Source organism: Arachis hypogaea, chromosome 1 (genome assembly GCF_003086295.3).
Source record: "Arachis hypogaea cultivar Tifrunner chromosome 1, arahy.Tifrunner.gnm2.J5K5, whole genome shotgun sequence".
NCBI classification, from domain to species: Eukaryota; Viridiplantae; Streptophyta; class Magnoliopsida; order Fabales; family Fabaceae; genus Arachis; species Arachis hypogaea.
The window spans coordinates 50275223-50300574 of record NC_092036.1 but is presented as its reverse complement, the minus strand read 5'-3'; positions in this window follow the sequence as shown (position 1 = coordinate 50300574).

The following is a 25352-nucleotide window of genomic DNA, read 5'->3' as shown; positions in this document are numbered from 1 at the left end:
CATCTCCATATTCATACCAAGAACTACCACCTCTCTATCCATATCAAGAACCATCATCTTTCTACCCATATCAAGAGCCACTATCTCCCTATTCATACCAAGAACCATCCTCTTTTTACTCTTATCAAGAATCATCATCTCCTTCTTATTCATATCAAGAGCTACCATATCCTTGTTCATATCAAGAACCATCAGCTCTTGAGCTTCTCATGAAAGAATTCATGCATGATATAAGGACGAGTGTAAAAAATATAGAGAAATATGTGCAATTAATTATCAAGTCCCAAGAAGAGGAACAAGCAAATTCCTTCCCAATAGATATAATGCAAGATCCTATGGAAGAAAGTGAGGAAATCAATCAAAGGAGTTCATACTCTAGTGAATTAGAAAACTTTCCACCGTCACACATGGAAGAAGAGGAAGATGCAAAAACAAAGGAGGAAGATGCACCAACAAAGAAGGAAGATGCATAAACAAAGGAGGTTGTAAGGGATGAAAACAATTATGGAAATCTACACTGTAATGAAGCAGAAAATGGCATAGAAGGTGAGTTTATTGAACCACCAATTCAAAAAATTCTTGATGAAGGGTACACTCCAACCATCATACAACACCCAAATTTTGAAATCAAAGAAGTGAAAGCAACCAAGGAAAGCACTGAAAAAGGGATTGTAACCAAGAAACAGAAGAAAATATTTATGAAAAAGAAAAGGCCCACAAAAAACAATCCAACCTCTACCCCAACAAGCAAGGTGAATCAAGCTAATCACAATAAAAGAAAGCTTGTTAGGAGGACTTTATATCAAGGGGCACTAATCTTCACCTCTCCCCCCTTGGAGTCATTTCTTTTAACCAACTGGAATAAGAGGAAGAAAATTCAATAATCAAGTGTCAAGCTAGTGACATTAAAGAAGCGCTTATTGGGAGGCAACCCAACTACTAGTGTCCTTGGTTTTGCAGTTGCTTTGGTTTTAATTTTATAGTTATTTTAATTTTAGCATTATAGTTATTTTAGTTTTGGTTTTAAATTACTTTATCTATTTTTTTTTGAATTTTTCTTATTTTACAAGTGTTTTGGTCATGCAGAATGATTAGAACAGGAACAGGAGCAATTAAGAAGAATTTTTGACACCCTGTTTTCAGATTTTCTTTTTTTGAGGACAAGCAAACTTTTAAGTTTGGTATTGTCGCTTCGCTTTTGGCCTTTTCTGTTTATTTTAATAGCACCAAAAGGAGATGAATGTTCTTCATGGAGGAATGAGATGGCCATTAGCATAACTGAGGTGGTTGAGTTTCTTTCATTCTATTTCTCTTCCATTCTTATTTTGTTATTTTCTGTTTTCTGTTGGTTTGATTGCCTGCATGATCTTTAGTACTTTCAGTTCTTAGATTTAGTTTCATTCTGTTATTTTCTTTTAGTTAAAAAAATAAATAAAAATTTGTCTCATGTATTGCTCACTGAGCTTGAATTCAAAAGAAAAAGAAGTAATGTATTGAATGAGAAATTGAGTTTATATTTAAGAGTAATCTTATTTACTTAAATGTGGTGGTATTATTTGTGATTCTGAATGCATGACATGAACAGTGCATATTTGAATTTGAATAAAAGGATGTTGATCTATAAGAAACAGGAATTTAGAGAACTATTATGAATTCTCTGAAGTAAACAAAAGTTTAATCCTTGAAGAAAAAAAAAACAGCAAAAGAAAAATAAGAGCAAGGTCCAAGGCTCTAAGCATCAATGATTAGAGAGGTCTGACATGATTAAAAGCTCAAAGAGTTATTCTCCTAGTCATATGCTTGTGGTGTAATTGTGTCAAGTAATCCTTGAGATAGAGCACTAAGAGTCAAGATTAAGTGTATTTAGCAGAGTATGCCCAAGGCTTTAAGCACCACTGTCTGGGAGTAACTAAAAGAAAAATCAGAACTTAAAGTGAGTTTTCCAGTTAAGTCCTTGTGGTGTTTTTGTGTCAAGTAAAGCTTGAGACAACATTTAAAGTCACAGCTAAGCTCAGGGTGCAAAGCACCGAAGATAAAAGAATTAAAGGAAATTTGCTGTGTTCAAGGATTAAATTCAAGCATAAAATATTAGAGAATTCATAATATTATCCAGATTCTAATTCTGAATGACAGTAACATTCTTCTAATTCATAGGATAGTGAGATGCCAAACCTATTCAGGATTGCAGTTGTAAACCCCACTTTAAGAAGGGTCATGAGCTTAATTGAACTCTCACTCTCATGCAAATTCACATCCTAGGCCTATATTAGTTTTGGTTGCTTGAGGACAAGCAACAATTCAAGTTTGGTGTTGTGATGCGTGAGCATCTTCTTTATCTTTTCCTAGTGAATTTGCATTCAAATTGTGGAGTTTAATCAAGATTTAATTACCTTTAGCCACTATGAATGCTACTTTCAGTTATTTGCAATTTATATTTATTTCAGGTAGCATTCGGATGGATTTGACGGAGTTTTGTAGCAGAAAAGGAAGAAAGCAAATGATGTTGTCAACCCCAATCTCCTTACACTCAAATAGAAATAAATTGAGATAATGAGATCTAATTGACGTGATTTCAGTGGCATTGGAAAGCTAACTTTCAGAGCTTTCCAAAAATATATAATAGTATACCCTTTTCTTCAATTTGATTCGGCCTCCTCCACGCTGAACTTGGAAATTTCCAAGTTCAGCGTGGATTCAAAGGAAAAGCGTGGAATTTGTCACTGCCTCCTCCATGCTTAACTTGGGAATTTCCAAGTTCAACGTGGATCCAAAGCTCTGAGGAACGCGTACTAACCATTCCATGCTGAACTTGAGAATTTCCAAGTTCAGCGTGGATCCAAAGCTCGAAAGGAAGCACTGCACCTCATCCACGCTGAACTTGAGGATTTCCAAGATCAGCGTGGACCTGAACAAATCCAATGATCCCTCGTACAAGGTTGTGTAGAAAGTTTAATGAATTTTGATTTAATTTTATTTTATTTATAATTAGGAAAAGATATTATTTTAGTTTTAGAAAATATATTTTTACATTAATTAGGATTAGATATAAAAGGGAAAAGAATTAGCTCTCTCTTCTCTTACTTCATTCTGCAATTTACAGTTTACCTGAATCCTTATTTTCTCTCTGAATCATGAGCAACTAAACCTCCACTCTTAAGGTTAAGAGCTCTGTCTATTGTATGGATTGATACTATTATTTTTCTATTTTAATTCATGTACTGATTTATAATTCAAGAATTATTTTCGTTCTTTATTTTATGAATTTGGGTGGAACAGAAGTATGACTCTTTTTCTAATTGAGTTTTGTATAACTTGGAAAAGCTCTTTACTTGAAAAAACAGCTTGAAAACAATTTCTACTAAATTCTAATTATCTGGATTTAACGGGATAAGTGACATATAATCCTCTTATCTTTGGATAATTAGGATTTTTGTGGCAAAATAACTAGAATTAAACTTCACCCTCTAATTGAAATTAATTGACCAAGGAATTGGCGATTGATAAATTTTAGAGGAGACTAAAAAGGCTTAAGAAATTAGGGTTTAGTCATATATAGTTTTCCATGAATTAAATCTTGCATGATTAAAATAGTTAGTAAGAAAAGTCAATCCAGAAAATAGATAACTCTGAAACCTTAACTGTTTCTCCATATATCATTCACTACTTGTTTATTGCTTGCTTTATTAATTTTCTAAATTTACTGTTTAATGCAATTGAGACCCAAACGCTCTTTTCTGTTTGTCTAACTAAGTAATTTAATCAACCATTGTTGCTTAGTCCATCAATCCTCGTGGGATCCACTCTCATTCACTTGAGGTACTACTTGGTATGACCCGGTGCACTTGTCGGTTAGTTTGTGGGTTATAAATTCTGCACCATGTACCCACCATATAGTGCATCCCCTTATTTTACAACAAACACCGTTCCAATAATTTAATTGCTTCTGGGTTTATTATCTTTCCAAGCTTGAGTTAACATCACGTATAACACCTAACCGTAACCATTAAGGATGTCGGTCCCTTAATATTCTTCCATACCTTAAAGAGCACTACTGTTTAGCCACTTGAGAACAAAAATAGTTTTCGAACCTCCTCAAGAGAAACTAGTTACACATTCTTAAATGTTGCTTTAACAAAATAAAAATCGGTGCGCAATTAGGATTAAAGGATTAAAACTAGGATGTATTGAACTATTTATGATGTTAGTACATACTAAGAATCGGAATGAGAAAACACACCTGAGAACTTGAACTCGAGAAAAGAATCGACCAATGTGCTTATCACAAATTACTAAATTTGAATTTTGGGGGCAAAATTCCTAATTAGGTGGGTAGGATGTAAACCCCGCTACATTAGTAAATAATTAATCAATAAATTAATTTTTAATTAATGAAATTAGAAATGCAAATTTAATAATTTAATTGGATAGAGCTAATTAAAATAAGAATTTTGGTACTAATTTTAAAGAATTTGGCCTAAGATTGGGCCGAACGAGCCGAACCGGTTGAACCGAACCTAAACTGAGCCAGTAGGTCCAACTCAAATCACCAAATTAGTGAACTCAGCTCTTCCTCCTTCCCATTTCACATGCAAAAACTGAGGTTCAGCAAGAAAGAGGGGGAGAGAACACCTCCAAGAACATAAGCCCTTGATTTCATTCAAACTCACGTAACTTTTGATCCGGAGCTCCGATCGTCGCACCGTTTGCGACCACATGACCGCAGTGATGAGATCTACGAAGCTCAGTACCTTTTAGGGTGAAAAAATGAAAATCCAGCTCCGATTATCTCTTTTTCAATTCGGAAATATTAAGGTTTTTGAGTGTTAATGTTTTGGATAAATTGATGTTATAGGATGAAATTGAGTTGGGGAATGAGTGGGCTTTGGTTTGATTGAGGAACATACAAGGTAAGGTTCATAAACCCTAGCCATTCAGTTCTAGTATGTTAAATGTGAATTTTGAGTATGTATGGTGATGTATGTGAAATTAGGTGTATAAGTGTATATGTTGGAGCTTGAATTGTGGGCATTTGGAAGCTTGGTGGTGATTGGAGCTATGATTTTGGCTGGTTTTCCAAGCTTGAGGGGCTGTGTGTGTGAATTGAGTGGGCTGCCTTGGACCAAACGTGGTAATCAGCCAATGTATGGTTTAGGTTTTGCGCATTTAACATGTAAAGTTTTGTGAAAACTTAGGCTATATGACCGTAGTATAGGAATGAACGTTTGAATATGTAAATGGCTTCGTGTTTTGTTGATACACTTTGAACAAGGTTAGGTTTTGGTTTTGTTGTGGATGTTGGTGTTGGAATTTAAAGAATATAAGCTATTGGAATTAATGAATGTGAGTTATTGGAACTAATGATGGTAAGTTGATGATGCTATTAGTATATGATAAAGAAATTTTGTGGTTCTTGCTTGTTGATTAGTTGATGATGATTTATGCATTGCTATTAATGAATTGAGGACATAAGTAAATGAATTTTAATGTTGTAGCGTGTGGTTGGAATGGTGGATTTTGGAAAGTGTATGAGTTGTATGGGTTGGTGTGAGCAATAATATGTTAGTTTATGTTTAAAACTTGTAGAGTTGATTTGTAATGAGATGTTAATGAGCTAAGGAAATGATAGAATTATGTGCTATTGTTGCAGGTAAATATATTGAGGGATATTGGTGCACGAAAATTGTGATCTCAATGGCGCCAACAACTTGGTACGCATAATTGTATTCTCAACTCTTTTTCACAACTTCGCATAACTAACCAGCAAGTGCACTGGGTCGTCCAAGTAATAAACCTTACGTGAGATAATTAAAAGATAAATAAAACATAAAATAAAGATAGAGATACTTATGTAATTCATTGGTGGGAATTTCAGATAAGTGTATGCAGATGCGTTATTCCTTTTGAATCTCTGCTTTCCTACTGCCTTCATCCAATCCTTCATACTCCTTTCTATGGCAAGCTGTATGTTGGGGGATCACCGTTGTCAATGGCTACCGTCCGTCCTGTCAGTAAAAATGGTCCAAATGCACTGTCACCGCACGGCTAATCATCTGTCGGTTCTCACTCATGTTGGAATAGGATCTAGTGATCCTTTTGCGTCTATCTTTACGCCCAACATTCGCGAGTTTGAAGCTCGTCACAGTCATCCCATCCCAGATCATACTCGGAATACCATAGGCATGGCTTAGAATTTCTGGATCTCAAGAATACTGCCAATTGATTCTAGCTTATACCACGAAGACTCTGATCGTGAACCAGAACGCTAAGAGATATGCATTCAAGCTCGTTTGCAGGTAGAACGGAAGTGTTTCTCAGGCACGCGTTCATAGGTTGAGAATGATGATGAGCGTCACATAATCATCACATTCATCATGTTCTTATGTGCGAATGGATATCTTAGAACAAGAATATCCATGAATTGAATAGAAAACAATAGTAATTGCATTAATACTCGAGAAACAGCAGAGCTCCATACCTTAATCTATGGTGTATAGAAACTCCACCGTTGAAAATACATAAGTGATGATGGTCCAGGCATGGCCGTGAGGCCAGCCCCCAATGTCTAGGGACTAAAAATGATCCCAGCATCCAAGATGTATAATACAATAATGAAAAGTTCTATTTATACTAAACTAGTTACTAGGGTTACAGAAACAAGTAAATGATGCAGAAATCCACTTCTGGGCCCACTTGGTGTGTGCTTGGGTTGAGCATTGAAGCTTTCGTGTGTAGAGACTTTTCTTGGAGTTAAACGCCAGTTTGCAGCCTGTTGTGGGCGTTTAACTCTAGGTTGTAACCTGTTTCTGGCGTTTAACGCCAGAATAGGGCAGAGAGTAGGCGTTTGAACACCAGTTTGCGTCATCAAAACTCGAGCAAAATATGGACTATTATATATTGTTGGAAAGCCCTGGATGTCTACTTTCCAATGCAATTAAGCGCGCGCCATTTAAGTTTCTGTAGCTCCAAAAATTTTATTTCGAGTGCAGCGAGGTCAGAATCCAACAGCATTAGCAATCCTTTTTTAGCCTCTGAATCAGATTTTTGCTCAGGTCCCTCAATTTCAGCCAAAAAATATCTGAAATCATAGAAAAATATACAAACTCATAGTAAAGTCTAGAAATATAATTTTTGCAATAAAACTAATAAAAATATACTAAAAAGTAACTAGATCCTATTAAAACTACCTAAAAATAATGCCCAAAAGAGTATAAATTATCCGCTCATCAGATATGAATGAATTTTGAAAAGAAAATGAGGTTTGAAGTCTTTTTGAAAAACTTGGTTTTTGGCCAAACTTTGGCGGTTCATAACTGGAGCTTTAAATTTTGGTTGGAAGTGGAAATTGTACCAATTTAGAGATGGTTTCAAAAGCTTTTGAACGATATAAAGTTTGTGAAACAAAATTTTGTAGCAAAAGTTATGATCGTCGGAAGTTTAGGTATGAGTTATGTGATTATGCAGGAGAACAGGGCATTATGTAGCTTACTAGACGAATTTTATTTTTTTGATCAACGTACGTCCACATGTACGTGTGGTGTGGAACTTTAAACGGCACGTGCGCGAGTAGCCCATCCGTGCGTGCGATGAGCCAACATACGTGATCACGCGTACGCATGACCCACACGTACGCGTGACATGCTGTTCTCACCTATGCGTACGCATGGTAAGGCCAAGCGCGCGTGCTACCTTTTCATACTACCACGCGCATGTATGGCCCACGCGCACGCGTGGCCCCTATCTTTTGCAAAACTGGTCTAGGTGTTTTAAAATCAATTTCATACTTCCAAACCTCTATTTTCTTTCTCTTAGTCATAAAAAGTGATATTAAGCCTAGTAATTAGTTGAAGCTAGGAAATAGAGATAACTTGGGAATGAAGCCAAGGTTATAAATGATGGATTGTATAAGAACGAGGTGTATATACCAATGAATTATGATGTTAATGCTTGAATGACTGATTTTCTACATTATGAAACGTATAAGACTTGTAAGAGAGTAATATAAGGAATTGAGAACTGATGATGTTAATTAACCAAGAATAATAAAATGTATGATTAATGGGTTAAGTAAAATTGAGAATAATGTGATGAGATATGAAGTAGTATCGAAAATGAGAAATGATTGAATAACTTGAGCTTGGGGCGTTGCTCCTATGTCAGCCGGGATTCTTCCCGTGGTTACTAGTGAGCTTTGGGTGATGTTTTCCCAATGTCAGCCTAGGATTCATCCCAGTGATAACATTCAGCTTGGAGTACAGCCTTTCCCATGTCAGCTTGGGGTGTTGTCTCTTCTCCCTATGTCATCTTGGGATTCGTCCCATGGATATTATTGAGCTTGGGGGCATTCACTTTCCCATGTCAACTTGGGGAGAACATGTCGGGATGGCTACGTAACCAACAGTTGATATCAACAGCCATAGGACAGACATGCATCATATGCATTTGTATGTATTGCTTGTTTGTGCATTAGTTGGGATTGCCTAATTGATTATAATATGCTAATTGTCATAATTGATATCTGTATTATCTGTATTCTACCTGTGCTTGCTTTATCTGCTTGTTTGTCTTTCTATATATTTTGGGGTCTTTGGGATATGTATATATGTATGTAAATATTCTCCGGCCAGCTTTGGCTTCGCAGGCTGAGTTAGGAGCTTGTTACCTTGTATCGTTGATCCTCTATTCCCAGTTTTGTTATCTTTCACTTGTTAACTACAGCTTTCTTGGCACACGAGTTATCTCGTTTCATGAGCATTGCGCTTTTATTTTGCGATTTTGTTTTACCCATTTTTCAAGGCTCCTAGATAAATATCTCTTTTATTATTATTATATATATTTTTCTTTTAGAGGTCGTAATACCTTACTATCTCAGTCTCATGACTTAAGCATAGGATTATGTATGGTATTGTGTTACAAATACTCACCACAAAACTTAGATAGAATTGTAGAGGATGAAAAGTGCGACGTGTGGCTACAAATGGCTCGTCAATTGGAGTTCCGGAGAGAAAGTTATGGTGATTTGATGTTTGGAAAGCTAGGTTTTCTTTCTCTCTTCTCTCTATCCTCCACACACCATTTCTTTAGGGTAAATTAGCTAAAATGCTCATAACTAATATTTATATATGTTGGGTCATGAGTCCACTTGGGCTCGGTTTGTTCGGTTTAACCCGCTAGCCAAATTTTGGGCCAAAACTTTTAAGACTACAGTTTTAAATCACATTTTAAATATTTTTACCTTCCCTAATTATAAATCCTAATTTCTTAACCTTATTTACTTATAATTAAATTTTTTTAGCTGCAATACCAAACAGATCTCATTCGGTACTGCCGGTCAAAATTTCAGGGCATGTTTTTACGCAAAAAACTATATTTTCCGACTTAGAAAAATTCACTGAGTCCAAATATCATATTTAAATTATCAAATTTCGATTGTTAAATTTTCTAGCCATATTCGTTCCTATTTAATCTATTATTTAATTAATTACGGTTTAACCGCATTTTACATTTAATTTATCTTATTTTCTTTTTTAATGATTATTTTTAAGTTATATAATATAGTACTCATTAAATATGTAATTTTTTTTATCATGAGTATATTAAAAAGTATCATATAACTAATATGTTTATTAACTAATTAGAGTATTATATATTTAATATACTCATGATGATAAATATTAAATAATTTATGGGAGTACTATTTTATAATAATATTAAAGAGGATATTGTATTTTAAATCAAAAAAATATGGCCCAAAATAACCTCAACAATTTAATAACAAAAAGTAGTATTTTTTAACGGTTTTATAACTTTGCATTTTAATTAATTGAGAAATTATATTCACCACCTTGATTTCTTAGAAATAACAAAGGTAATTGTAAGTGGAAATATTTATATACAATAGATTTATTTATTTTAAAAAACATTGTGTGCAAACCAAAAATCAGCTATTGAATCAGCACTTATATATTTGATTACATTAAAATTATTTTTAATCTATATTTCTATATTCTAATGTATATTTTATACATATTGCTGATTTATATATATATTTAATATAATTGCATTTTTTTATACTCTGATTCCGCTCTCAAAATATCTAATTATTTGTTCTTTTCTTCTCTCCTCTTCCCTCAGCGTTGAAGTTTTATTAACGTGATGTGATGTTCTAACATGAGATTAAAGAAAATGAACAAAAAAAAATGAGGTGCTTAGCTTTATTTTTGGTTACTCTAATTTTGTTTCCAAACCTAAAGGAAGGAATGACTTTATTTCTTTTTGAATTTGAAAAAAGAAATCTTTATGGAATTTTTTTGAAGCAACATCAAATAGTGGCATAAACATTGTTCCATAAACATTTTTTAACCGGAAGGTCATTCCCTATGCAGGTTAAATTCAAAATAATACAGCATTGCGATCCTTTATAAGAATATGGATTGTATGGTGCCATTTGAGATAACTTCTTTGGCTTCTATAAATTCAAGAACTTCATATCATGAAAATAAATAAATAAATAAATAAATAAATAAATAAGTAGTCCATAAAGTATGTAGAAAAAGAAAGGAGGTCAAATGTCCAATTGAAATTCACGAGTGATTTTTCAGGCGTTTAATTTCTGTAATCGAGTATATTAGATTTTGGAACAAAAGTCTCAACATTATTGTTAGCAATTTATTATTTTGTTGTTTAATTTATGTTATTTTCTTTTTTTTACGTATTTTAATTATTATTTTTAAGTTATATAATATAGTACTTATTAAATATGTAATTATTTTTATCATGTCTAAAATCTGGTTAATTAACGACTAATTAACCCATAAAATAAAAATTTATTCTAGATAGCCAAAAATATAATTTTTATGGCTTAATATAATAGAGGAGATTGAGACGAGAATTTCAATACCAATTTTATAGAAATCGGACCAAGATTGGACTGAACGGGACAAACCGGGCCAACAGGACCCATATTGGGGCCTTGGCCCAACCAAACTAAACCTAAAACCCTCATTTCAGCACTCTCTCTCCTCACTAACACTAAGAACACGCTGAATTGAAAGGGAAAGGGGGAAGAACACTCTCTCATGTTCTAACCCTTGGTTGATTTTCAAACCACCATAACTTTTGATCTAGAGCTCCGATTGTCGCACCATTTGTGGCCACGTATTCACCGCGAAGAGCTCTACAAAACCCACTACTTTATTCTTGAGGTAAGCCACGATTTCATCTCCAGTTTCTCAGCCCTTAATTTCGAATTTTTGGGTAAAAAGTGTTGAGGTTTTGGGCTCTTTGATGTTATAGGACCCAAATATTTTGAAGGAGAAGATTAATCTTGTCTCCTTGAATCTTGGATGTGGTAAGATTCTCAACCCTAGTGTAATTTATTATTCTATGATGTTTGGGTATTGAGATTTTGTGTTTGGGTATGATGATTGTGGCTTAAGTAGTGTGTATGTGAATATTAAAGATTGATTGAGATTTTTGAAAAGCTTAGAAAAGGGCTTTGGTGTGCAAAAAATCTGTTCTTGGAGGTGTTGAGACCTTTAGAGCTTATGGAAAAGTGATTTGGAAGTGCTCTGGTTGAGTGCGGAAAATCGCCTAAGGTATGGTCTCGGTTTCCTGTATCTAAAATGTAATGTGGTATGAAAAATTAGGCTAGAGGCCCTAAGATAGGCATTGACCTATTGATGTTGTTGAATGGTTGAGATATATTATGTGGTCATATTTGTGATTATGATTATTGATGCCTTTATGGTATGATGCATGAGAGATATGCATGTTGTGATATATGCTTGATGATTGATTGAGGTAGAATTACGGGTGAAACCATGTTGATGGTGAGTATGATATTGGTTATGTGTAATGATGGTTGATTGGAAATGGTATTGTTGGGAATTGGGAATGAGGAAGGATGTATGACATGTTAATTTGTTTGTAATTTAGCCATTTGATTGAGATGGGTTAAAATGTTGGGATGGTGGTCATGAATTTGATAAAAATGTTAATGTAGGAGTTGAGGAGACTTGAGGTTGATTTTTGGTATATTTTGATTGATTTTAAAAAGGGTTGAAATTGGTATGTTTTGGTTGATTTTAAAAATGGTTGAAATTTGGTTTGTTTTGAAAATGGCACTTTGTGGTTTTGTATGAAAATATGGTTTTCGGACATTCTTTGACGGGGCATAACTTGGACTCTGAATCCCCGTTTTGTGTTAAACTTGTTTATAAATAAAATTGGATCCGGGATCTTTATAAACCTGTTTTCATCCCAAAGTTGATTTTTGAGTTTTAAAAGCCAAATTTCATACTTCTAAGCCTCTGGTCTCACCCCCTTATGTCTTAAGTCATTATGATATGCCTAGCAATGAGAAAGGAGCTAGGGGAGTTGGTAACTTGTGAATGAAGAAAGGGGAAAATTGATGATCAATGATGATCAAAGATGATTATATGAGATGCGGAGGATGGCGGTGGAAGTGATTTATGTGCCATGAGCCGATGGGCTGTATTTGTTAATAAATTGGCTAGATATGGATTGAATTATGAGCCGGATGGCTGAGTTATTGTTGAGTTACGGTGGAGCCATTATTGAATTATGGCCGAGTATAAATGCATATATGCTTATTGAATGAAATGTGAATGTTGCACTTCCACTATTTGAGATACGTGTTTCCCTGGATGAAAGCAGTGGCTAGCCACCACGTGCTCCAAGTGGAGACTCGATACTCTGCTGGCCCTATGTCGTAGGTGTGGCCGGACACTCTGAAAGTTCCGGATGAGCTCATCCCCGTGGATAAACACCAGTGTGGGTGTTGTATGGATACACACCAGTTTGAATGTTGTATGATTATGATTATGATCATGGTGATGATCGAGAATAACTCGAATTGGGGATGCACGACAGAGGGACAGTCTAATGGTTAGCTACTAGGCCTTGTTGGGTTGGCTATATAACCGACAGATGATATCATCAGCCATTAGGATAGGCATTCATCATATGCATATTATGTGAAATGTTTGAGATTGTCTAATTGACTGTATATTACTTGCTAATTGTCTAAATGCCGTATCTGTTTCCTATTTGTATATCTCTTGTTTGATATAACTGTGTTTGACATATTATACTTCTGCTGGTAGTTTGGAGGTCTGAAGGATTTGGAAAGTGAAGTATTAGTTAAGCTGAAGATCTTTAGTCAGTTGCCATTTATGGTTTACCCTATTTGTAAGCTTTGAATTATCTGTTGAAAGTTCTAGAATTGCCTTTGGCTTTCTTAGGACATTACATGTTAGATATGTGGGCACTGTTACCATATTGAGAACCTCCGGTTCTCACCCATGCGGATTTTGGGATTTTCAGATGCAGGACGTGAGACTTCTCGCTGAAGCATACTGGAGACTTCTGGATTAGCGAAGGTCCTTGGTTCTAGGGATTCTATTTTGGTTTATATGTTTTTCTTAGATACTTTCATCTCTATTAAATAATACAAACTGTGATGACTCCTCTTAGAGGAGATTTTGGAGAATAGATTTTCTATATTTTTGTCCCTTTGGGTTTCCTTTGGCTTTATTGCTTTATATATTTACATGTATATACTCCTATGCTCGGACCGGTTATCTTCGCAACTGGATCTGGAGTTTTAATATTCATCTTTTTGGCATTCCTTTGTATATATATAATCTCGCGTGAGTTCATTCTTCTATCCGTTACATTATGTTATCGATCGAAGTGTTGCGCTTTTCATTTTATCGATTTTGTTTTACCCCTTTTTCTTCAAAGGCTCCTAGTTATAATCATTTTTCACACTACTATACGTACTAAATTTTATTTTTGAGGTCGTAATACCTTGCCCTCTCTAAATTATGACTTAAGCATAAGTCTCTGTATGGTAAGGTGTTACGTCAAGACTATATTAAAAAGTATCATATAATTAATATGTTTATTAACTAATTAGAGTATTATATATTTAATATACTCATGATGATAAATATTAAATAATTTATGGGAGTACTATTTTATAATAACATTAAAGAGGATATTGTATTTTAAACCAAAAAAATATGACCCAAAAAAACCCTCAACAATTTGATAACAAAAAGTAGTATTTTTTAACAGTTTTATAACTTTGCATTTTGATTGATTGAGAAATTATATCCACCACCTTGATTTCTAAGAAATAACAAAGGTAATTGTAATTGTGAATATTTATGTACACTACAACAAATTTGGGTTGAGGCAACCCTTTGAAAACATTACCTATAATACGAAAAAGTGTTGCCTTTGATCAAAGGCAACACTTTCCGACAAAACGCAATGCTTTTGGGGGTTGGCTATACCGCTATTACCTTTGGTCTAAGGCAACGCTTTTATGTTTCAAAGGGAACCTTTTTTATGGCAACCTTTAAAAAATTTTGCCTTTTCTACAAAAAAGGCAACTCTATGAAAGGGTTGCCTTAGAGCACCCAAAGACAACACTTTAGATAAGACTTTATGTTAACACTTTTTACGAGTTGTATTTTCTAATATATAAAGCAACACTTGTCCAGATTTTTTTAAGTTTCCTTTTCATACGCCTAAAGCAACACTTGTCCAGATTTTTTAAGTTGCCTTTTTCATGTACTTAAAGCAACACTTGTCCAGATTTTTTTAAGTTGCCTTTTTTATAGACCTAAAGTAACGCTTATCTAAGTTTATTTATAGTTGTCTTTTTCTAATACCTAAAGCAACACCTTGTTGAGTTTTTCTTAGTTTCTCTTTTTTTATATCTAAAGCAATATATTTTTATCTTTATTATATTTATATGACATTTAAAGGAATAATATTTAAATATATAAATTCAATTTAATCAATATAAGAAGAGGATGAGCTAATAAAAATATATTGCATATATATAGAAAGGTCTTCCAAGTACCAATTAACATACTTGCTAAGTTACCAAGTCAAATAAATGATAAACATAAGTAAACAAAATACATGTTTTTCTCATGATGAAATTGAACAAAAAAAAACTAGTTTTTCCATTTGAAACCAAAAAGACTTTGTGCTTCACCATTGTGCCAAGAGTCGCCTTTATCTCTTTAGAAAACTTCATCCAACCATAAGAAAGTTGCAGTCAAATCTAAATGGACAAAAAAAATATAGTCAAAACATTAGCTTAACAATAACATGTGTATTCAAGTGTTACAACAATAGTAGTAACTAAAACAGCAACCATGACATCCATAAGACAGCCACCATGACAGCCAGCCATAAAATAGCAACCATAACAGCCATAATACAACCATAAAGTAGCAAATAAACTAGCAACCATGACAGCCATAAAACAACCATAAAACAACAACTAAAACAACAACCAAAAGAACCATAATACAACAACTAAAACAAGAAAATTATAGACTAACTTACAATAAGTTATGGTTCAAAGTGTTTCTTCTTTATTCTTGTCTTGTATCGCTTCCATGCTCCTTGAACACCCGTCATCACCCATAGTGTTGAGGATTTTGGAAGAATGAACTTTGACTACAAACACATTGATTTCATCATATCATATGAATAAAAAGATTATAAACATATAGCATAAACATAAAAATAAATGGAGCTTACATTAATATACTTCCATATGCATTTTTTGATTTGCCTAGGCACAACTTTCCAATTAGTGTACATCAAGGTAATAAAATCACTATTCCTTCCCATTGTTCCAATAAAATTGGTTAATTTCTTCACTCTCTGAGGAGTTGGCCACACAGCTACTCCACGATCAAAAGTCACTTTCTCCCTTTCTTTCCAAGTTCTTGCATAAATCTTTAGGCATCTTGTTTTTCCACGAGTCTTTTTAACCTTTGGAGTTTCTAAATTAAAAAATTGAGATATAGTACAAATTAAAACAGAAAAAAGCCACTATTCATGTAGAAAGGGACAGCTATGAATCATATAGAAGTCTTTCCAAATTAAAAAAGTATATGCACATGTTACTATTCATATAGAAAGGGAAGCCGTGAATCAAATATGCATTTGTAAAACAAATAATGATAATAAGAAAATGTAAAACAAATAGTAACAAACAAAAGGACATCACCTTTTACATGAGCATCTTCCATCACCTTCTCATGGGGGATATGTAAATTTCCTCCATCATTTGGGAATGGCCTAGATCTATCATCTTCAGTAATTGGAACTTCAATATGCTCCTATTCTCTTTCCAAATGAGCTTGATACTTTTTTACTAGCCTTTTTCTCTTTGAAGTTGCTCCATTTTCCATTATGTTGCTGTATAAAAATATTAAACAGATATAAAACAGCACAATAAGGAGCAAATCAAGTAGTGAAACATAACAAAAATTGCCAAATTCTATATCACATAAAACAGTAAAATGAGGAGCAAATCAAGTAGTGAAACAAAATCACTAATTTCACTTGATGGTAGGGGCTTCTTTAAAACAGCTACATGGGTATAGACTGAAATAAAGGCCTTCTTATTGTACAACGACTAATTTCAACATTGATGATATATATAACAGCTAGATTTATATTTTAACTATAAAAAAGTTTATTTCAAAAGGAACACCATGAATATAGGTAGAAAAAAATTGCAGGCTCGCAGAAATATTAGTTCTAAAAGGCAAGATGCATGTGATTCCAAATAATAACTTCAAAGAACTAGGACATATGCTTCAATAAATATCGAGAGCTCTAATATACGAACTACTTTAAAATCCTGCAACCGGAAAGTAACATAATCTAACAAACAAGGATTTGCAAAAAATAATCTCCAAACAATGTTTGCAATATGTTTTAACTTTCAACAAGATGAAAAACCATTATTATTCAATGTTTTTTCCTTTCTCAATTTAAGGTGGAAGAACAATCAAATTCATAGAGACTATAAGAGCAACTTTGCTTAATAATGCATCACTAAATGCTACTATAAAGTATAAACAAGCTAAAGTGCATGAATTCAATTCTTACTAAAAATGCTAGCATGGATTATGCAGATAACAGCAACCAAAATATCATCAAATGGATTCAGTATAACTCAACTAAATAACTGTACCTAAAAGTGAGAACTGTTAATGCAGCATCCAAACTCCAAAGCGAAAATAAGAAGCACCTGTCCAGTCTTTGCTTCCTGCTCTCCAACAACCAAGATGTAGTTCTACTGTGCTAGCTGCACCTCTGGCACCTACAGCATGGCATAACTTTCAATTAAGACATTTATTTGGCTAAGAGATTAGTCAAAACAAAGTCAACAAATTAAATTAAAGTAAAAGTTTACTTTTTATTTAATACGTTTATTGGCGTCTGATTAAAAATTCAGAACATATAGATGTATTTGCAAGATTAAAGAAGTGTAAACATACTACACAAAGATACCAATAACATTAAATACACCTAGCTTAACTCATGCTTTTAAAATAATTTCAGGTTTCCACTATATTCACTATAACACCCTACCATACTTAATCTTATGCTTAAGTCATAAGACTGAGATAGTAAGGTATTACGACCTCTAAGAATAGTAAGATATATATATATATATATATATATATATAAAATAATAATAATAATAATAATAATAATAATAATAATAATAATAATAATAATAATAATAATAATAATAATAATAGTAATAATAATAATAATAATAATAATAATAATAATAGAGAAAATGATACTTAACTAGGAGCCTTGAAACAGGGGTAAAACAAAATCACAAAATAAAAAGCGCAACGCTCGAGAAAGGATTACTTGGGTGCTAAGAAACCTAATAGGAAATTGATAAAGATAAGCAAAAGAATACAGGAAACTCAAGGAAACAACATAACTAGCCCCTGACTCAGCCTGCGAAGCTAAGGCTGGCCAGAGGATCTGATGCGTGAGCATCTTTCCTATCTTTTCCTAGTGAATTTGCATCTAATTTATTGAGTTTAATAAAGAATTGATTGTCTTTTAGCCAATATGATGCTACTTTGAGTCTTTTTGCAATTTTGTTTATTTTAGGTAGCATTCGACTGGATTTGATGGAGTTTCTGCAGCTCAAGATTTAAAGGAGATAGCAGCGAGGAGCGACACGTACGTGTGACTGACGCGTACGCGTGTTTTGGAGGTATCCATGGCGACGCGTACACGTGACTGACGCGTACACATGAATTGAAGATTTGCAAAGCGACGCGTGCGCATGACCGACGCGTCCGCGTGACTTGCGGAAAAGACCATTGACGCGTACGTGTGACATGCGCCACGTGCAGAAAACGTAGAAAATGCTGGGGAGTTATTTCTGGGCCCCATTTAAGCACTCAAGTTAGGCGCGGATCTAGTGAAGCCAAGTGGTCCCCACGTTACAAGACGCGGAGTAGTTAGTTAATTCTGATTTAAATTCAAATTTAATTTTAAAATAGGAAAAGATATTATCTTAATTTTAGATATTAGATTTTAAATTAATTAGGATTAGTTATAAAAAGGAGAGACTTCTCTTCTATGAGAGGCCCCCGGAGAGCATTATTCGATTCTAATTTACAATTCTGATTTTCTACTCTGAACTATGAGCAACTAAACCTCCACTGTTAAGGTTAGGAGCTCTGTCTATTTGTATGGATTGATTTTATTGCTTTTTCTATTTTAATTCACGTATGGATTTATAATTTAAGAATTGTTTTCACTCTTTATCTTATGAATTTGGGTGGAACGGAAGTATGACCCTCTTTCTATTTGAGTTCTTGTAAAACTTGGACTTGAAAATATATTCTCCTAAATTTTAATTATCTGGATTTAACGGGATACGTGACATATAATCCTTTTATTTTTAGGTAATTAGAGTTTTTGTGGCATATAAACTGGAATTTGATCATGCACCTTCTAATTGGAATTAATTGACCAAGGAATTGGCAGTTAATAAATTTTTAGGGGAGACTAGAAAGGTCTAAGGAATTAGGGTCTAGCCACATATAGTTTGCCATAAATTAAATCCTACGTTATTAAATTAGTTAGTAAGAAAAGTTAATTCGGAAAAATAGATAACTCTGAAGCCTTAACTATTTTCTCCATATTTTATTCCCAACTCATTGCTACTTGCTTTCTGAAATTCTTAATTTACTGTTTAATGCTCTTTGAATACCAAAACGCTCTTTTCTGTTTGTCTAACTAAGCCAATCACTTAACCATTGTTACTTAGTCTATCAATCCTCGTGGGATCAACCCTTACTCAAGTAAGGTATTACTTGGTACGACTCGGTGCACTTGCCGATTAGTTGGTGGGCTATAAAATACCGCACCAGTATCCCCAAAATATACCAAAATACCAAAATAAACTCATCTCTCCCTGAACCTCTAAGAGGAGCAGCATACATAAGTTACTTGGAGAATAAGCTAAATACATATATACATATATACAAATAGAAAACCAAAATACACCCAAGAACTACTTCGCTTCCCAAGATCCAGACGCCTAGCGAGGAGCCTCTCGACCTGCATCTGAGAAACAACAATACAATATGGAATGAGAACCAGAGGTTCTCAGCATGGTAAAAGTGCCACGCGTATAATAAATAAGGTCCTGAGAATGCCATAGGCAATCCTAGAACTTCATTATTCAGTTATCCAACTTAATTACTAAACAAAAACCATAAACAGGGGTAGGTATTCTAAATCCACCTAACTTACTCAATTTCAATCCACACCTATCACCAAACCATTTCTCCATTTCTTCCATCCCTCCATCATCCATAATGCAACAGGAACAAACAACCAAACAAGTTCAAGCACAAGTAATGAACAGATAATACAAGTAGCAAATATACAAGTAGCAGGTGATATATATCAATTAGGCATTCCCAATTAAGGCATAGCAAACAAAGCACACATATGCATATGATGAATGTCTATCCTACTGGCCGTGAGCTCACATGTCGATTATTTTGCCAGAACCCGACACATCTGGTAGCTAACCCAGACATTAGTGTCTAGGTTACACATCTCTAGGAGGATCATAAACGAAGGAGAGTGCCTTTTCACATCGAAGGAGTGTGCCTTTCCACCTTCTCCTGGAGGATATACGAAGGAGAGTGCCTTTCTACATCGAAGGAGTGTGCCTTTTCACCTTGCAACTAGAGAAGAATGTGGGGGAAACAATACGAAGGAGAGTACCTTTCCACATTTCCCACATCTGCATCATGACAAGAGAGGAAACTTCCGTCCTCAACTTACCATATCGACCATTTCGGCCACACACAGTCATTCCCAAATCTCATCATTTATCATCATTAGTTCCTTACATTCGTTCTTTATAGCCATAACAACATGTATTCATCTAGCTTTCACATCATTCTCTTATAATTCATCATGTTTACCCTTTTTGGGTCCCGACCAAACCATTTATCAAACTCTTCTCAATCTCTTTATTATCAAATAATCTTAAAATCAACCCAACTCTAATATTAAATCAATCATATCACACGAAGATTAAACTTTAACTTCTCGAATCCATGACTATCACTAAAAGATCCTCAACACTCTATTTTCTTTTCTATTTTTAATATAACAAATAAACTCGAAATTGTGTAAACTTTATGTTCAGGCGTTCATATTGAAATAAGCTTTCTAACAAACCAAAGATCATAATTTTCTGATTTCTCTAGCCTCAGGAATAAAGAAAAAACTGTGACTACTCTGCAGTGCATAAAACCAGAAAAACAGCAGCAGTATGTGATATTCAAAATTCAATATAAAATCCAAGTTAAATCCAATGACTTTAAAAATTAATGTAGTTAAACTTTAATCATTCAGGTTTTTTTTCTCAATTAATTCTGAGTTAATACCATTTTCAATGAAGAAGTTACATTACTTGGAAGTTAAGTAAAAATGAGTCAAAATCTGTTTTAGAAACCAACAAGCTTAGTACCTTTCAATTTAAATAACTTTTATTACAAAACTCCAATTAAGCTAAATTTTGGTTTGGAAACTCCTAGCTCATCCAGGAACAAGTGTGTCTTGGTTGCAACCCAATTGCTATTCAATTCTAAGAGTTGCAAGCATTAGAAGTTGGTGCATAACTTGCTGAAATCTATTTCTTTTCAGCTTTGACCACCAATATTCAAAAATTCACAACTCCCAATCCTCAACTCTTAAAATTCTGAAGTTTTATAGAAATAAAGAAAGTTAATGAAATTTTATAACAAAATTGGTTTTGCTCCAAAACTCAACTCGTAGAAGTCGCAGCAAGATAAACAAGTTGCTTCCCTGTTTGACCTTTTCTGCTGCTGGACAGATTCAACAACCTAACTTTAAAAATTTGCCATAAAGGTTCCAAATTTAGCCCAAATTTTCCAGTTTAGTTCCTTATATTCCCAAATTTTCCAGTTTAATTCCTTATATTCCCAAGTTTAGCCCAAACTTGGTCTCATGCAATTCCGATCATTACATAATTAGTTACAGCATATACAATACCAGCACAACACAACTCTACATTCTTATTAACAAACACCAATCCTAATCCATCATAAATAAATATAAGAGCACACCATTAATAACTTCCACACCTCATAATTCCAATATATATCCACCAACAAATCTATTCCAACAACATTACAAGGCTAATAATTAAATACAACAAACAATTCAACTTATCCTATGGTTCTTCTAACCTAAGTTTTCACAACACCGTAAATATTAAACGTGCGAAACTTAAACCATACCTTGGTCGATCACTTAATTCACCCAAGGCAGCCTCTCAACACAAAATTACAGCCCCTCCAAGCTCAAGTAAAATAGCCACAAACTAAGCTTTGATCACCAACAAGCCTCCAAATGTTCCCAATTAAATTGCAATGCATATATACCCACTTAATCTACACCTAATACGTATACATATTCCAATTTCAGTTTTCCCATAATAAATACAAGATTAAAATAGAGTTAGGGTATCCTTACCATACCCATATGCTCAATAGCTTGAACCCATATGTCCCGGAAGCTAACTTGAACCTAAAACACCAAATTATACAAAATCTCATCACCAAAGCCCAATAAATTCAGAACTGGAAATAGAGAAATTGAGGAAGAAAACGTGGTTTTCTTACCTTTTAATGCTATGGTCTTTGTAAAGCTCGACACCGCGGACGCGTACCCGCAAGCGGTGCGACGATCGGAGCTCGGAGCGAGAAATTATGGGATTTGAATGAAATCAATGGTTTTGGAATCTTCAACATGTTCTTCCCCATTTAGGTTGCTGCCCAGCGTGTTCTGCATGCTGAATGGAATGAAATGAGCTTCAGCTCATTATATATAGTGAGTTGGTTGGTGGTACACGAAATTGTGATACACAACTTCGTGCAGCTGACCAGCAAGTGCACTGGGTCGTCCAAGTAATACCTTACGTGAGTAAGGGTCGATCCCACAGAGATTGTCGGCTTGAAGCAAGCTATGGTCATCTTGTAAATCTCAATCAGGCAGATTCAACTGGTTATGGAGTTTTGATAATTAAAAGATAGATAATCATAAAATAAAGATAGAGATACTTATGTAATTCATTGGTGGGAATTTCAGATAAGCGTATGGAGATGCGTTATTCCTTCTGAATCTCCGCTTTCCTACTGCCTTCATTCAATCATTCATAATCCTTTCCATGGCAAGCTGTATGTTGGGGATCACCATTGTCAATGGCTACCTCCCGTCCTCTCAGTGAAAATGGTCCTCTACGGTTTCTGTACGGCTAATCAACTGTCGGATTTTTCGTCTCGGATGAGAAATACCAGGCACAGCTACTGCATGGCTAATCAGCTGTCGGTTCTCTATCGTGTCGGAATAAGATCCAATGATCCTTTTTTGCACTGTCACTGTGCCCCACAGTTGCGAGTTTAAAGCTCGTCACAGTCATCCCTTCTCAGATCCTACTCAGATTACCACAGACAAGGTTTAGACTTTCCGGATCTCAGGAATGCTGCCAATTGTTTCTAGCCGATACCACAAAGGTTTTAATCTCGGATTCAGATGCCCCATTGTTAGAGGGGAAATGATGTGAATCGTTGATTAGAGACCCAAGAGATATGCATTCAAGCATGTTTTCATGTAGAACAGAAGTGTTTGTCAGGCATGCGTTCATAAGTGAGAATGGTGATGAGTGTCACTTGATCATCATATCCATGATGTTCTTGTGTGCAAATGAATATCTTGGAATAATAATAGGCTTGAATTGAATAGAAGAACAATAGTACTTTGCATTAATACTCGAGAAACAGCAGAGCTCCACACCTTAATCTATGAGGTGTAGAAACTCCACCGTTGAAAATACATAAGTGATGAAGGTCAAGGCATGGCCGAATGGCCAGCCCCCAAAACGTGATCAAGAGATCAAAAGTGATCCTAAGATAGTCTCCAAAATGATCTAAAGATATCAGTACAATAGTAAAAAGTCCTATTTATACTAAACTAGTTACTAGGATTACAGAAATAAGTAAATGATGCAGAAATCCACTTCCGGGCACAATTGGTGTGTGCTTGGGCTGAGCATTGAAACTTTCATGTGTATAGACTTTTCTTGAAGTTAAACGTCAGCATATATGCCAGCTTGGGCATTTAACTCCAGCTTTTATCCTGTTTCTGGCGTTTAATGCCAGAATAGGGCAGGAAGTTAGCATTTGAACGCCAGTTTGCGTCGTCAAAACGTGGGCAAAGTATGGACTATTATATATTTCTGAAAAGCCCTGGATGTCTACTTTCCAACTCAACTGAGAACGTGCCGATTGGGTCTTTGTAGCTCCAGAAAATCCATTTCGAGTGAAGGGAGGTCAGAATCCAACAGCATCTGCAGTCCTTTTTCAGCCTCTGAATCAGATTTTTGCTCAAGTCCCTCAATTTCAGCCATAAAATACCTGAAATCACAAAAAAACACACAAAATCATAATAAAGTCCAGAAATGTGAATTTTGCTTAAAAACTAATAATTATATACTAAAAAGTAGCTAGATCCTACTAAAAACTACCTAAAAACAATGCCAAAAAGCGTATAAATTATCCGCTCATCACAACATCAAACTTAAATTGTTTCTTGTTCCCAAGCAAATGAAAAAAAATAGAATAAAAAGAAGAGAATAAAAAATGAATCCCACAGTATCAATGAAACTTAGTCCCAATTAGATAAGCGGGGCCAGTAGTTTTTTGCTTCTGAACAGTTTTGGCATCTCACTTTATCCTTTGAAATTCAAAATGATTGGCATCTATAGGAACTCAGAATTTTAGATAGTGTTATTGATTCTCCTAGTTCAGTATGTTGATTCTTGAACACAGCTACTTTATGAGTCTTGGCCGTGGCCCTAAGCACTTTGTTTTCCAGTATTACCACTGGATACATAAATGCCACAGACACAAAACTGGGTGAACCTTTTTCAGATTGTGACTTAGCTTTGCTAAAGTCCCCAATTAGAGGTGTCCAGAGTTCTTAAGCAGACTCTTTTTGCTTTGGATCACGACTTTAACCACTCAGTCTCAAGCTCTTCACTTGGACCTTCATGCCACAAGCACATGGTTAGGGACAGCTTGATTTAGCCGCTTAGGCCAGAATTTTATTCCTTTAGGCCCTCCTATCCATCAATGCTCAAATCCTTGAATCCCTTTTACCCTTGCCTTTTGGTTTAAAGGGCTATTGGATTTTTCTGCTTGCTTTTTCTTTTTCTTTCTTTTTCTTTTTTTTTTGCCATTTTTTGCTACTTTTTTCTTTTTCACTTCTTTTTCTTTCTTCAAGAATCAATTTCATGATATTTCAGATTATCAATAATATTTCTCTTTGTTCATCATTCTTTCAAGAGCCAACAATTTTAACATTCATAAACTTCACTATCAAAAATATGCACTGTGTAAGCATTCATTCAGAAAATAAAAAGTATTGCCACCACATCAAAATAATTAAACTAATTTCAAGATAAAATTTGAAATCCAAGTACTTCTTGTTCTTTTGTAATTAGGCACATTTTTTATTTAAGAGAGGTGAAGGATTCATGGAATTATTCATAGCTTTAAGGCATAGACACTATACACTAATGATCATGTAGTGATGACACAAAACATAGTAAAACATAAAGCTCAAAGCCGAAAACAGAAAGACAAATAGACAAGGAGATTAAGGAACGGGTCCACCTTAGTGAGGCTAGCATCTTCATCTTCTTGAAGAACCAATGGTACTCTTGAGCTCCTCTATGTCTCTTCCTTGCCTTTGTTGCTCCTCCCTCATAGATCTTTGATCTTCTCTAATTTCATGGAGAATGATGGAGTGCTCTTGGTGCTCCACCCTTAGTTGGTCCATGTTGTAACTCAAGCCTTCCAAAGAGGTGTTGAGTTGCTCCCAATAGTTGTGTGGAGGAAAGTGCATTTCTTGAGGCA